This window comes from Ambystoma mexicanum, chromosome 8, assembly GCF_040938575.1.
Source record: "Ambystoma mexicanum isolate Mex_15411 chromosome 8, UKY_AmexF1_1, whole genome shotgun sequence".
Taxonomy (NCBI): Eukaryota; Metazoa; Chordata; class Amphibia; order Caudata; family Ambystomatidae; genus Ambystoma; species Ambystoma mexicanum.
Window position 1 is genome coordinate 1,443,782,656 of NC_090929.1, and position 15,236 is coordinate 1,443,797,891.

At 53.7% G+C, this 15,236-nt stretch overlaps 1 long non-coding RNA gene across 1 annotated transcript; it reads right to left on the minus strand.

The window, feature by feature from the left end:
• Positions 1-1,306: 1,306 nt before the first annotated feature.
• LOC138473093 (uncharacterized) lies at positions 1,307-3,029 on the minus strand. The gene is made up of 3 exons (XR_011268721.1): positions 2,202-3,029; positions 1,998-2,108; positions 1,307-1,517 (listed from the first exon to the last, which is right to left on the minus strand). It is a non-coding gene; the product is annotated as an uncharacterized lncRNA (long non-coding RNA).
• Between the last annotated feature and the right edge of the window lie 12,207 nt (positions 3,030-15,236).

Below are 15,236 nucleotides of genomic sequence, written 5' to 3' on the forward strand. Positions count from 1 at the left end.
CAGGAAACAAACTACAATGGGAATGAGAAAAAATAAGCTGCATGTCCGTATTAAAAAAAAAAACTGCAAATCAGAATCCAAAAAAATGTTGTCCAAAGTCAAATGTAAAAAAATCTCTATGCAATAAAGAACTATGTAAAAAACTAACAAGGGTCCATCAGCCCAACTGAACAAAGGAAACCTACTAAAAAACCTAACTAAAAATCAACTATATACAAAAAGTGGAGCAGTGTCCGTCGACTCCAAATCATAATAAGAAACAAAGGAAACCTAAAACTAAAGAACTATATACAAAGACGGCGGGCAAGTCCAGCGGCTCACTCCGTGGTGTCCCGGGCCAGGGCATCATCGAACTCCTGTTCGATGTCCCGGAGGCGGTCCAGTTCCATGGCCCCGAGGGTCCGCAGGGACGACGCCGTGTCCTTCTCCAACCCCCTGTGGATTGCCTCGAGGCACTCGGCCCGCCTCAGGGCCCTCCGCATGGAGTTCTCCGCCCTGACCATTGTGAGCCGCGCCTCTTCCGCCCGCCGCCGCTCCGCACCTATGGCGTGGCCCAACCGCTGCCACACGGAAGACACTCTCTGTCCTGGGTCCCCCTGCCCTCCGGCCGATGCCTGCCCCTCCAATGTCGAAAGCCCCGAGCCTTCATGTCTCCCACCATGTTGCTGCTGCTGCTCTGCCTCTGCCCGTGCACTGCCTCCTGCTGCCTGCACATCCTCCGCTGGCTGGGGTGCAGTTGTTGATGTGGCCATCCCTGCTGGACCTCCGACTTCCGACTGTGGCAGGGATGCCTCCTCCACCAGCCTGGCCGCACCGTCAGAGGCAGCTCCACAGGGCACCCAGGTGACTGATGGGTGGGAAGATGGCACAGAGGACGACTGGCGCGTAGGGGGTCCAGTTGAGGAGGGGGTCGGAGCAAGCCCCATCAGACGGAGGAATCCGGCCTGGGTGACCTGTCCCAGCAGGCTGACGTGGTCAACGAGCCATTCGAGATGACGTGCAGTCTCTCCATGAAAAGACTGCAGGTCACCTCGCATGGCCCGTTGACGCAATGCCACACCAGCCAGGACAGGCTCAACTCGGACCTGGATGGCCACGTACGCAGGCAGAGGAAGGCCAGTTGACGTCAGCTCATCCCCTGCCTGAAAACGGGTCTGGACGTAGGCATCCCTGCTGGTGCAAGATGATGCAGGGGAAAGAGAAAATAGAAGAGGACCCAAAAAGTGGGGCCCTCCCGTCCCCTGCACACTGTTTACTGATGCCACATAGGGCCTTCAAATATATGGATATAGATATATAACAGCAGTTTGTTAGTTGAGCATATAACAATTTATTTGGCAAAGAGGAAAACAAAATTTGCCAAAAGGCACATTCTGTTGTACAAAGTAATTCGTGACGTTTAACATATTAAAACAAATTGCGAAGAAGCAATAAATGATGGAGAGGTGATGCTGTCCAATTGTGGAGTGGCCGACGCGTTTCGAGGGTAACCTCTTCTTCATAAGGGCCCAATTGAACTGTTGACAACATTTCAAGGAGACAAAAAGTAAAATCTTTTATTTTATTTCCATAACAGTCAAGGACTGACTGACAAGCTGTACATAACTCGGGATGCTAGCGAGATGGTGAAGAGCAGAATACTGGAGATCTAGTATGGTGAAAAGAGTGAACTAACAGATCAAAGAGAAACACTCTATACTAATAGCTAAACACATAACAAAGGAGATGTATTGTGTGAGATCCACCTACATGGTGGGATCTAGAAAATGGCGTGATGAAGAGTCAGACAGATCGAGATAAGCCAAAAGCGGTAGTGGGTTCTAAATAGCAAGGACCACCCTTGAATAGTGAAAAAGCTGAGTCAATATGGGGAGCGTGTTTAAGAAAAAACCATACCCCTCCTGTGGACGGAGAAAGAATAACTCCAAAAGAGCGCTACTGAGTAAAATAAATAATACTTAAAATAAACCGGAATTGGTTTTAAAGAATGCACTCACTCGAGTTGCGGGACGAGTAGCCAAGGCAACAGGGGCATCCGTGTGGTCAACAAGTATTCGAAACAATTATACGATGCAGGGCATCTGCAAAGAGACACGTACTGCTGGCACCTAAGTGGGGACATATACATTTCTGTTATACTGGAGAGAAATAAACCTGGGGTCTCCCAACCGGGCAAAGGGACCCAAGTAGCGGTAGCTTACCTGTACAGTGCGGGGAACACTGTTAGTGGAAACTGAAACCGGCAGGCAGTGGCTCCGCGCGGTCGTAACCTAGGGAACGAGCTGTGCTGGGGACACGCCGTCAGACGTAGAAAGGAAACTAAATAATAAACATAGAAAAGGGCATAGAAGCCGGTGAGTGAGGAATATGGAGGCCATCATGCAATGGCGCATAGTGCAAGCGTACTCATAGGGACTGACCAGAGATCAGGATAAATAAGAAAAGTAGAGTTAATATGTTCCATAATGAAACATAAGAATTCTGGTGTTCACCATCGCAACGCATTTTATAATTTTGGTTCTAATGGAACAGAAATTTGTGAATAGTACAATAATCGTTACAGTCATGATAGATAACACAAATGGTACATGCAGTTTACTCTTAATAGTCCAAAACAAATCATGTAGAGTCATGAGGCTACTCATTATATAGTGAGACAAGTATAATTCAATGGCAAGGGGATAAAAGATTGCGATGTAGCCTATTACTCATACAAGGTTCGAACGAATGGAGAGATGGTTCAATTGGTCATTCGTGAACAGGTGCAAACATTTAAGTGAATATAGGCAAGTCAAACATAGGAAAATACAGTTCCCTTGAAGAAAACATCAAAGTCACAACACTTGTAATGACAAAGAAAAAAAATTTTTTTTAAGGTCCGGGATACTGACACTTGTGTATAGTAGTTGGCGATGTAACATGTGAGTTTCACAATTCACTATAGAAAGCAACTCAAAGAGAATTCATCATTCAGACCCTTAGGTTGCAAAGTGTCAAGTGTGTGGATCCAGTACTTCTCTCGCTGTGACAACAGGGATTGGTAATTGCCACCTCAAGATGATGCAGGGACAGGATCGGGGACAGGATTGCACACAGGCACCTCCGCGGCGGCCTGTGCTGCCTCCTGTCCCTGGTCCTGCACTGCACCACTAGCACCAGTGGGATCCCCACCTCCAGACCCCGTCTCTGGTGCTTGCACGGCCTCCTCCTCCACCAAACCCCCCACCAACTTGGATGACTCAGTGCCATCTTCCCCTGTTGGGCCCTGTGGGGTCCCAGCTGCCCCTTCTGCTGCCGAGGAGTCCAACTCCAACCTCCGCCTCTTGGACCTCCCCCTGGCAGCTGCGGCCTGGGACGCTGCACCGGACTCCTCACTCCCCCATGAGATGACAACACGGGAGGGGAGCCGGGCCTTGCGTCTCCGGCTGGCGGTCGGATCCCCGCCGCTGTGCTCCACAGCACCTTCTCCGCCCTCTTCATCAGTTGACGCTGCAGACAGGGAGAAACAAAACACAGGCATCAGGGCACTGTACAATGGACACATACACACATGACAGTTGCACATGAGTGGCATTGGCAAACCTCAGACATGTCATCACAATCCCCAACACACATGTCATTGCAACTCGCACACATGAGCCATACCACAGCCATATCGCAACTGCCAGCACCATCCATACACATACAACAGCATCAGCAGCCAAAGGGGAGCCAGACATCACATGTAACACAGGAAGTGCACCACACATGTACACACACCACCACACTTGCATGCATGTGTACACCTCTGCCAAGTGTTGCACTGTTCAGACGGCCATCCATGTCACACCTGCCAATCAGGCTTCCACATACCGCTGTCACATGCATCCATGTTGCATCACTGTTGCACCCTTGTCAAATACACACACATGCACATGTACACAGTGCTCATGCATGCACCTGAAAACAACATACATGCGTGACAACAAGGACATGTCTACTTACATACACATTCATACAAACATGTGTGACCGCACAACTGCATTTGCCATGCAAGCCTACACACACAAGCACCATCCATGTCTCACACATTACAGCCCTCGCATGTGTCAGCCCCACGGCCCTGTACACCCCCACCCATACTCGACCCCATACTAGCAGATGTGCAACCTGCACACTACCGAATAATCACCACACGCACTGCTCACAATCAGGATGCATGTACACTCACCGCTCGACTCCAGACGGGTCTGCTTCTCTAGGACCTGGACGTGGAACACTGGGGATATGCGTTCCAGGACCCACATCTGTTCTTCCGACATCTGCGCCCCTTGGCATCCGCTGCCTTCAAGAGGCGCCGGGCCTTGTTCAGGGTCCTGGACCTGTAGTCCTCCCAGCGCTTCCTGACATGTTGTAAGTCCCGGACTGCCACCCCCTCCGCGTTGATGGCAGTCACAACGTCAGTCCAGATCCGAGTCCGTCCTTCCTTGTCAGCGCGGGAACTTCCGAAGAGGGCATCATACTGCCCCAGGACTTGCTCCACCAGGACACCAACTTCGGTGGCACTGAAGCTGGTGCCCCTCTGCCTCTCTGGCCGGGGGTTGTCAGTGGTCACAGATGGTGTTTGCCCCGACATGACAACCCCAGAGGCAGGAGTGGGTGGGCAACTGGGTCCTGAAGCTGGGCTGTGGAGCGATGGAATTCCAGTCGGGAGTCTTTGGTTCCAGCAGGGGTGGTCACAGCAACAGCACCCCTGGCTGATGTGCAGGCAGCAAATGGCAGTGCACCTGGGCAGCAGGCAGTAATGGCAGCAGCAGATGGCAGGTGGGAGCGTGCTCAGGGCTCTGGGGGGCAGTAGTTCGGCCTTCTGGGCAGGAGCGTGGTCTTCCGTGTGCTTACGCGTGGCCAGCTTGGTACGGAGTGATTTGGCACGTGAAAATCCTGCACGTTAGCGTGAAAATCGAGGAAAGGCCCTTAGCGCGTAAGCGCGTCAGCACGCATACGCGATTCTATTGGACCAAAGGCCCTCAGCGCGTAAGCGCGTCTGTGACGTGACCCGCATGGGTGTTTCCCACACAGCACGTGATGACAGAGCACACGTGGAAAGACTGCACGTCAGAGTGTCATCGCGTGTAATTGGACAGCACGTCAGAGTCTCATTGCGTGTAATTGGACAGCACGTCAGAGTCTCATTGCGTGTAATTGGTGGAAATGGCCCTACACGCAGAAGTGACAAAGCGTGTAATTGGTGGAAATGGCCCTAGCGTGTACACGCCGCGTAAGTGACGCTGGACGTGTGGGGCTGTATAAAAGGTACATGTAGAACACCATTTCCTTGTACGTGCTTTTCGTGGAGAGCGAGTGGGTGAATTCTGTACTTCTTGTCGTTTCACACGCGATTTACTTCACGGCGTTTCAAGTTCGTATTCCCTGTTACCTCTGACAGCTTTTTCCCTTTTTTCTCTTTTACTGGTTTACCTGGGCCTGTTCCCTCAAACAGTGTTCCCTTCTACTGTTGTCCTGTCTCCTCAGACAGCGTACAAATCTTCTTTTGGCGGGGGTGTTGCCAACCAAACGCACTCCTTTTTCACGCTCTTTTACCTGGCAGACGGTGAGTCACGCACGTATCTAACATCTGTGCTTGCCCCGTGTGTAGCCTACCCCTTCAGAGGTCATTCTAGGCTGTGTGTGACACGCATACGTTCATTCTTGTGTTACTGGGTGCCACAGCGTAGTGCAGGTTTTCCTTTCTGCACACGTGGTCTAGGAGGGGTTGCGTGCACGTCATCTCCCTTTTTTGGGGCTCCTGTGCGTAGCGTGACCCGTCATCTTTCCCCAGGGGTTACAATCAGCCTTGCAAGAGCACTAGGGTACAATTACCATCTGGTACCCAACCCCTTTGACCCCCAATTGCCCAGGACAATAGTTTACAGCCACTCCCATACGCACATCTACATCAGTGCCATGGCTGGGAGGCGAGGATTCTATAAGGGTGGCAAAGGTGGAAGAGCCACAAGTGGTGGCCGTGGTGGATCCGGTAGGGGACGTGGTCGTTACTTGCAGGGTGAGCCTGTCCCCACATGTGTGGAGGACCAGTCAAGGGCACCCATAATCCCCCCCCTCCCGTTGAGGCTGATGTGGCTGACACCATCCATGCTCAGCCCTTGTTGGACCAGCCCATTGTGGCACCACACCTGGCTGACTCCATGGCTGACTTCCAGGTCAGCAGGCCTATGACACGTGCGCTGGTGCACGCTGATGTCACCATGCCACGTGCATCTGGGGCAGCAAGGTCATCTGCTGCACCAAGTAGGCAGGGCGGAGAGGCTGCAGGGGCAGCTGCGGCTCCATCCACCCCAGCCCTCACACACCCAGCCAGGACAGTGTCGGTCCTAGTCCATGCTGCTGACATTCCCCCTGACACCATCACACTAGAGCCAATGCCTGAACCAACTCCCATGCTGAGTGTGCAATCCCACACTCCTGATACAGAGTCCACCAGGGCTCCTGCCCCTAGTGTCCAGAGCGGCGCAGGACACTCAGGATCACCACCACCTTCCAAGCGGAAGAGGAAGAGTGCTCGTCCGGCACAGGCTGATGCCCCAGACACGGCTACACAGTCCGGCCCGTCCAGGAAGCCCAGCTTCACGGATGACGAACTGAATGCACTTGTCGAGTATGTGTCTGCACATGACAACGAGATGGTCATTGTTGCAGGATCCAAGACCACACCTGCACAACGCCAGGCACACTGGCAGACCGTTGCGGACATCGTAAGTGCCCTTGGAATCGTGAGGCGCACAGCCAATGATTGCTATAAGTGCTGGAATGACCTAAAGCGCAGGGCAAAGAGTAAACTGGCCTCAAGTCATGCCGCAACTCTAGTGACTGGAGGTGGGTCTCCAGTAGTAGACATGGAACTCACTCCACATGAGTCAGTCGCTGGGACCTACGTCACGGAGGAACAGATCCAAGGCGTGGGAGATCTGGCTGATTACGAGGCATTGTCCGGTGAGTGCACATGCATGTGTGTGTCATCCATGTGCATGGTGTGTGTGTGAGGGCTTCTGTTTGTGTGCCAGGTGAGAGTGTGTGCACCTGAGTCGTATGGGTCAGCCATGTGCTTCATGCAATACATCCTGCGCAGCTGCATTTGGCCATAGCAGTATCCCTTCTGCCAACAGTAGACATCTAGCCCAACTGCACGCCAGTTGCCCTTGAAGTGTCACCTTGCCACAACATTGTTGCTTATTTTTCTCTGTTCATTCAGTCAGATTGTTTGCATTCCACCACCTTTACTAGGCATGTCGCAGTCCACTAGTCACATGTCTGACATGGCTATGGTAAAGTGGAGTGACTTTGTTACCTGGATATCATTTGTTCACACATGTCCCTGTGCAATTGGACCATTTCAGACTGGCAGCTCCAGGTGAAAATTCTGACCTGTTAGAATTAGAAAAGCTATTACATGCGGGAACTGGACTGAATGAATAGGTGCTGCCCTCCTCTCCATCTTCACTCAATAGCAATGGTACATGCCATCTGTGTGATGGCATGTGTGTTTCACCTGGCAATCACAGGCCAATGTGTGATGCCACTGCCAGGCAGCATGCAGAAAATGTGTTCATCTTCCATCTTGGTGTCATCAGTGTGTGCCATTTGCCTGCCCTTCATATGCAGTGAGGGTGCATGCATGGGAGGGTTTTAGTCATGTGGGACATGTGTCAATCAAGTACTGGTTCTCTTGCTTCTCAGCCCTCATTGTGTGCCATGGTGCTAATGCCTGTTTCCATTTCTTTGTTTTTATGTCTTTGCAGGGGAAGACGAACCTGATACTGCTGGGGTTGTGGAGATGGTGCAGACCCAGGAGGGGTCCGAGGGCCGACCAACCACCAGTGAGGGACGTGGTGTGGTGGTGGGTGAGAACCCACAAGTGCTGCAGGTCGTGCTCTCAAGGGGTGTCTCTGGCTGCACCTCCCCCGAGCTGTACTCAGGTGTTGATTCGGATGAGATCTATGTGCCGTCGCAGGTGAGTGTTCCAGGGAGGGATTCTGTTCTGTCCCACCCACCTGCACCAGGGTCAGAACCCTCAATGGGGATGTCAGTGTTGGCAGCTACGCCTTTGGTGGTTACGGATGCAGGGTCACACTCCGCGACATCTGATCCTGTTCCTGGGCCAGCAGATCAGAGGGGGAATGCAGTCCTGCAGCCTCAGGCAGTGCCGGCACAGCAAGGTGCAGTTCGCCTTGCCCCAGACAGGTGTGGTGCCCGCCGACGTGGTGGCCGTACGCCACCTGGCAATACCGCATGGGAGCAATCAATTTACGGTATGGCAACACAACAGGCAGCATCATCCGAGATGATGGCTCAGGCCATGGATAGGGTGGCCACTTCCATTGTCCCCCCTGAAAGGCTGATGGAGCGACTAGAGCAGGCAACCGACTCCATCTGCCAATTACACAGGGAGGACATGTTGGCGTCCAACAGGGACAGGCGGGCGGCACTGGCGACTCTGCAGGGGGCCATCTCCATTGAGTCCCAGGCCCACAGGGAAGCCCTGAGGCAGGAGCTCCTTCACCTCAGGACGACTCTTGTTGAGCTTGAGGCTTCAACACACCAAAGGACAGAACAGCAGCTGGAGCGTCTCACCCGTACGCTCTCAGCTGAGATGCAGGCAACGAGGGCGGAGGTCCGGGCATCCCGTGAGTTGTTGCATGGGGACCTCCGCACACTCATCCTCCAGAACCAGACCTACCACACCCGCATCCTTGCAGCCATGGAGGAGCAGACTAGGGCCTTGCGTGGGCTGCCTCCCATAGTGCAACCACCTCCGGATGCAGCTGCACAGGGTGATAATAGCGACAGCAGTGATACTCCACAATAGGGTAGCCGTGTGGGCCATGAGCCCATGGAGGTGTTTTTTTTTCCCAGTACCCACACAGGTGGGTTCTGGTGTGCATCCTGTCCTCGGACCTCCTGGGTGGCCTCCCCAACCCCCCCGGGCCCATCAATGGCCATTTTTTATTTTTTTTTATTTTTATTTTTATTTTTATTTTTATTTTTATTTTTCATTATTTTTTCCCAATTTTTTTGGGACAATTTGTTGGCTTCCGTGGTTCCTGTGGGCATACGCAGCATTGTGGCTGGGCACATGCAGGCTTGTCATGTATTTGGTTCAGATGCTTGGGTTTGAGCCACACACACCCCTCCTGCTTCCCGTTTCCATGGGCTTGCAAAGGGTGTGCCCAAGTGACAGTGAATTACACAGTGACGTTGGACTCCCATGAGCTGTGTGGGCAGTCTGTAGTCAATACTGTGTATACATTCCTAGTGCATATTGCTGTTGTGTTGTACACTGCATGTTGCATTGATGTGTAACTCATCATCTGTGTCTACCTCCCAATTTGCAGGTCCCTTCCTCATGTCTACACAAGGCCCTCTAGTCTGGAGATGGGGTCCATGTTGGCAGCAGTGCACCTACAACTCTACATGGCGCCAACACTGCACAGTTGGTAGTGGTGGGAGTGCAGGCATTTCCAGGTGGTGAGACTACTAATATATAACATTTGTGATGTCATGTTAATGGTAGTACCTGCTCAAGTTTGTTGTTGGTCCTGCATTACTGTGAGCATTTCAGGTGTTGCAAGTTTCAATTAGGGACACTCTACATTGTGACACTAGTGTCATGTTGTGGGGATTACTTTGTTTACCTGCAAATAGCATGACATGGCACGGTGCGTGGTGTGGCGGTGCTGGGGATGGGTTGGCTGACATGGCACTGTCCTCTTGTTGCATTTTACAAGTGGGTATTCATTTTAGCTGCTTGAATGTGTTACTTCACAAAACTGCATTGGTGGTGTCTGTGTGGGTAGGGATGCACACATTGTGACACTTCCAGGTGAACAATCTCAGGCTGATATGGTTTTCACGGTTCATTCTCCAGACATTCAGGATCAGTGTCAGGTTGAGTCATCATTGATTGTCAGATGGAATGTGCCAGGGCAGTGTGCACTCCACAGGGGTGTGATTTATATGTGAAGTAATTAGCCACTAGCTGTGTACGGGCTGCCTCCCCCCGTGCCCTTTCCCCTCCCATGCGCAGCGGCTGTGCATGTGGTTGGGGATGTGGGGGCACCACCATGTCCACGGCCAGGCCCCGGCGTGTTGCAACGTTGTGCAGGACACATGCTGCCACTATGATCCTGCACACTACTGGGGGAGAGTACAACAGTTGCCCGCCAGAACGGTAAAGGGAGCGAAAGCGTGACTTTAGCACTCCGAATGTGCGCTCCACTATGCCCCGGGTTGTGATGTGGGCTGTGTTATATCTTACCTGGGGTGGCGTGGTGGGGTTCCGAATTGGCGTCATCATGTGGGGGGTGAGAGGGTAGGCACTGTCCCCTGTGGAGGTGGTGATTGGTATCATTGGTGGGGTTGTGACCTTGCTCAGTATCTGACATGCATGCATGTGCAGTGGCATTCATACTCACCAAGCAGCCATGTATCGCCATGCCGCCCAGCTTCTAGGTCCCGGCTTAGGGTGGACATTCGGTAAATGAAGCTGTCCTGGGTTGACCCGGGATAGTTTGCATATACTGAGGTGATAATTCCCTTGGCATTACATACTACCTGCACGTTGATGGAATGCCAGTGCTTGCGGTTCCTATAGATGTGCTCAGATGCCCTGGGGGGACGTAGAGCCACATGGGTGCAGTCGATGGCACCTAGCACTTTGGGGAATCGTGCCACAGCGTAAAAATCCAGGGCGGCAGCATGCCTTTCTGCAGGTGTTCTGGGCAGGTATATGTGCCTGCGGACTGATGGGCGTGCAGTGATGATGTTCAAGACCTGGTGTAGGCAGCGTGACTGGGTGGCCTGTGATACACCACCCACAATGGCACTTGTCCGCTGAAATGATCCAGTGGCTAAGAAGTGCAGTACATTGAGGACCTTCTCCAGGGGGCTGAGTGCTTGGGAGCACAGGGTGGGTGATGTGAGGTCATCCTCCCACTCACTCACCACGTCCAGTATGATGTGTGGTGGAAACCTGTACCTCCCATGCACCTGGTCATCAGGCATCCCGAAAAGGCTGGTTCTGGGTGTGAATATTCTGGCCATGACTATCCTCCTCCTCCTCCTTTGGTAGGCCACGCCCACTGCTGCTAGGAACGGTATGTTCATCCTGGGTCTGAGCTTGTTATTTTGTTAGCGCGCAAATTAATGCGTTGCGCGTGTTGTAGGCGAGCGTGTGACCCGCGTACCCCTGAAATCCAGTACCCAGTCCAATAGCGTGTGGAAATTCCCGCGCACCCCGGGATACAGGTGCGCTGACGTACTTGCGTGTGTAAGTGTCCGCGCACCCCTGATATACACGTACATAGGCCAATCGCGTGTATGCGCACTTTTGTCCAATTACACGCGATGAGACTCTGACGTGCTGTCCAATTACACGCGATGACACTCTGACGTGCAGTCTTTCCACGTGTGCTCTGTCATCACGTGCTGTGTGGGAAACACCCGTGCGGGTCACGTCACAGACGCGTTTACGCACTGAGGGCCTTTGGTCCAATAGAATCGCGTATGCGTGCTGACGTGTTTACGCGCTGAGGGCCTTTGGTCCAATAGAATCGCGTATGCGTGCTGACGCGCTTACGCGCTAAGGGCCTTTCCTCGATTTTGACATGCAGGATTTTCACGTGCCAAATCACTCCGTACCAAGCTGGCCACGCGTAAGCACACGGAAGACCACGCTCCTGCCCAGAAGGCCGAACTACTGCCCCCCAGAGCCGAGAGCACGCTCCCACCTGCCATCTGCTGCTGCCTGACTGCCTGCTGCCCATGTGCACTGCCATTTGCTGCCTGCACATCAGCCAGGGGTGCTTTTGCTGTGACCACCCCTGCTGGAACCGAAGACTCCCGACTGGAATTCCATCGCTCCACAGCCCAGCCCCAGGACCCAGTTGCCCACCCACTCCTGCCTCTGGGGTTGTCATGTCGGGGCAAACACCATCTGTGACCACTGACAACCCCCGGCCAGAGAGGCAGAGGGGCACCAGCTTCAGTGCCACCGAAGTTGGTGTCCTGGTGGAGCAAGTCCTGGGGCAGTATGATGCCCTCTTCGGAAGTTCCCGCGCCGACAAGGAAGGACGGACTCGGATCTGGACTGACGTCGTGACTGCCATCAACGCGGAGGGGGTGGCAGTCCGGGACTTACAACATGTCAGGAAGCGCTGGGAGGACTACAGGTCCAGGACCCTGAACAAGGCCCGGCGCCTCTTGAAGGCAGCGGATGCCAAGGGGCGCAGATGTCGGAAGAACAGATGTGGGTCCTGGAACGCATATCCCCAGCGTTCCACGTCCAGGTCCTAGAGAAGCAGACCCGTCTGGAGTCGAGCGGTGAGTGTACATGCATCCTGATTGTGAGCAGTGCGTGTGGTGATTATTCGGTAGTGTGCAGGTTGCACATCTGCTAGTATGGGGTCGAGTATGGGTGGGGGTGTACAGGGCCGTGGGGCTGACACATGCGAGGGCTGTAATGTGTGAGACATGGATGGTGCTTGTGTGTGTAGGCTTGCATGGCAAATGCAGTTGTGCGGTCACACATGTTTGTATGAATGTGTATGTAAGTAGACATGTCCTTGTTGTCACGCATGTATGTTGTTTTCAGGTGCATGCATGAGCACTGTGTACATGTGCATGTGTGTGTATTTGACAAGGGTGCAACAGTGATGCAACATGGATGCATGTGACAGCGGTATGTGGAAGCCTGATTGTCAGGTGTGACATGGATGGCCGTCTGAACAGTGCGACACTTGGCAGAGGTGTACACATGCATGCAAGTGTGGTGGTGTGTGTACATGTGTGGTGCACTTCCTGTGTTGCATGTGATGTCTGGCTCCCCTTTGGCTGCTGATGCTGTTGTATGTGTATGGATGGTGCTGGCAGTTGCGATATGGCTGTGGTATGGCTCATGTGTGCGAGTTGCAATGACATGTGTGTTGGGGATTGTGATGACATGTCTGAGGTTTGCCAATGCCACTCATGTGCAACTGTCATGTGTGTATGTGTCCATTGTACAGTGCCCTGATGCCTGTGTTTTGTTTCTCCCTGTCTGCAGCGTCAACTGATGAAGAGGGCGGAGAAGGTGCTGTGGAGCACAGCGGCGGGGATCCGACCGCCAGCCGGAGACGCAAGGCCCGGCTCCCCTCCCGTGTTGTCATCTCGTCGGGGAGTGAGGAGTCCGGTGCCGCGTCCCAGGCCGCAGCTGCCGGGGGGAGGTCCAAGAGGCGGAGGTTGGAGTTGGACTCCTCGGCAGCAGAAGGGGCAGCTGGGACCCCACAGGGCCCAACAGGCGAAGATGGCCAGAGTCATCCAGGTTGGTGGGGGGTTTGGTGGAGGAGGAGGCCGTGCAAGCACCAGAGACCGGGTCTGGAGGTGGGGATCCCACTTGTGCTAGTGGTGCAGTGCAGGACCAGGGACAGGAGGCAGCACAGGCCGCCGTGGAGGTGCCTGTGTGCAATCCTGTCCCCGATCCTGTCCCTGCATCATCTTGCACCAGCAGGGATGCCTACGTCCAGACCTGTTTTCAGGCAGGGGATGAGCTGACGTCAACTGGCCTTCCTCTGCCTGCGTACGTGGCCATCCAGGTCCGGGTTGAGCCTGTCCTGGCTGGTGTGGCATTGCGTCAACGGGCCATGCGAGGTGACCTGCAGTCTTTTAATGGAGAGACTGCACGTCATCTCGAATGGCTCGTTGACCACGTCAGCCTGCTGGGACAGGTCACCCAGGCCGGATTCCTCCGTCTGATGGGGCTTGCTCCGACCCCCTCCTCAACTGGACCCCCTACGCGCCAGTCGTCCTCTGTGCCATCTTCCCACCCATCAGTCACCTGGGTGCCCTGTGGAGCTGCCTCTGATGGTGCGGCCAGGCTGGTGGAGGAGGCATCCCTGCCACAGTCGGGAGTCAGAGGTCCAGCAGGGGTGGCCACATCAACAACTGCACCCCAGCCGGCGGAGGATGTGCAGGCAGCAGGAGGCAGTGCACGGGCAGAGGCAGAGCAGCAGCAGCAACATGGTGGGAGACATGAAGGCTCGGGGCTTTCGACATTGGAGGGGCAGGCATCGGCCGGAGGGCAGGGGGACCCAGGACAGAGAGTGTCTTCCGTGTGGCAGCGGTTGGGCCACGCCATAGGTGCGGAGCGGCGGCGGGCGGAAGAGGCGCGGCTCACAATGGTCAGGGCGGAGAACTCCATGCGGAGGGCCCTGAGGCGGGCCGAGTGCCTCGAGGCAATCCACAGGGGGTTGGAGAAGGACACGCCGTCGTCCCTGCGGACCCTCGGGGCCATGGAACTGGACCGCCTCCGGGACATCGAACAGGAGTTCGATGATGCCCTGGCCCGGGACACCACGGAGTGAGCCGCTGGACTTGCCCGCCGCCTTTGTATATAGTTCTTTAGTTTTAGGTTTCCTTTGTTTCTTATTATGATTTGGAGTCGAAGGACACTGCTCCACTTTTTGTATATAGTTGATTTTTAGTTAGGTTTTTTAGTAGGTTTCCTTTGTTCAGTTGGGCTCATGGACCCTTGTTAGTTTTTTACATAGTTCTTTATTGCATAGAGATTTTTTTACATTTGACTTTGGACAACATTTTTTTGGATTCTGATTTGCAGTTTTTTTTTTTTAATACGGACGTGCAGCTTATTTTTTCTCATTCCCATTGTAGTTTGTTTCCTTTCTTTAGCATTCTTTATTTTTTTCATTACAATTTTGTTTTGATACTTCACTGTGTGGTATCATCTCATTGGTTTCATGCATGTCATGTTGGGTGTTTTCCCATTCAATTGCAACCATTGTGTGTGACGGACATGGGTTCATTAGCTTCATGAACATTGGGGGTGTAACATGTAATTTGCATTTCCATGTGGGTGAATGGTTTACTTGGTAGGGCTTTTTGGCTGTGGAGGCTGACCAATACGCACATGATTGGGGATTGTGAGGACCTGGTGGAGGGTGCCCCTGGTGGCTGGGGGGTGGGGGTGGTGGTAGACATGAGTGGGGGCCTGGTGGAGGCTGCCCCTGCACTGCTGGGGGGTGTGGGTGGTGGGAGACATGAGTGGGGGCCTGGTGGAGGCTGCCCCTGCACTGCTGGGGGGTGGGGGTGGTGGGAGACATGAGTGGGGGCCTGGTGGAGGCTGCCCCTGCACTGCTGGGGGGGGGTGGTAGACATGAGTGGGGGCCTTGTGGAGGGTGCCCCTGGTG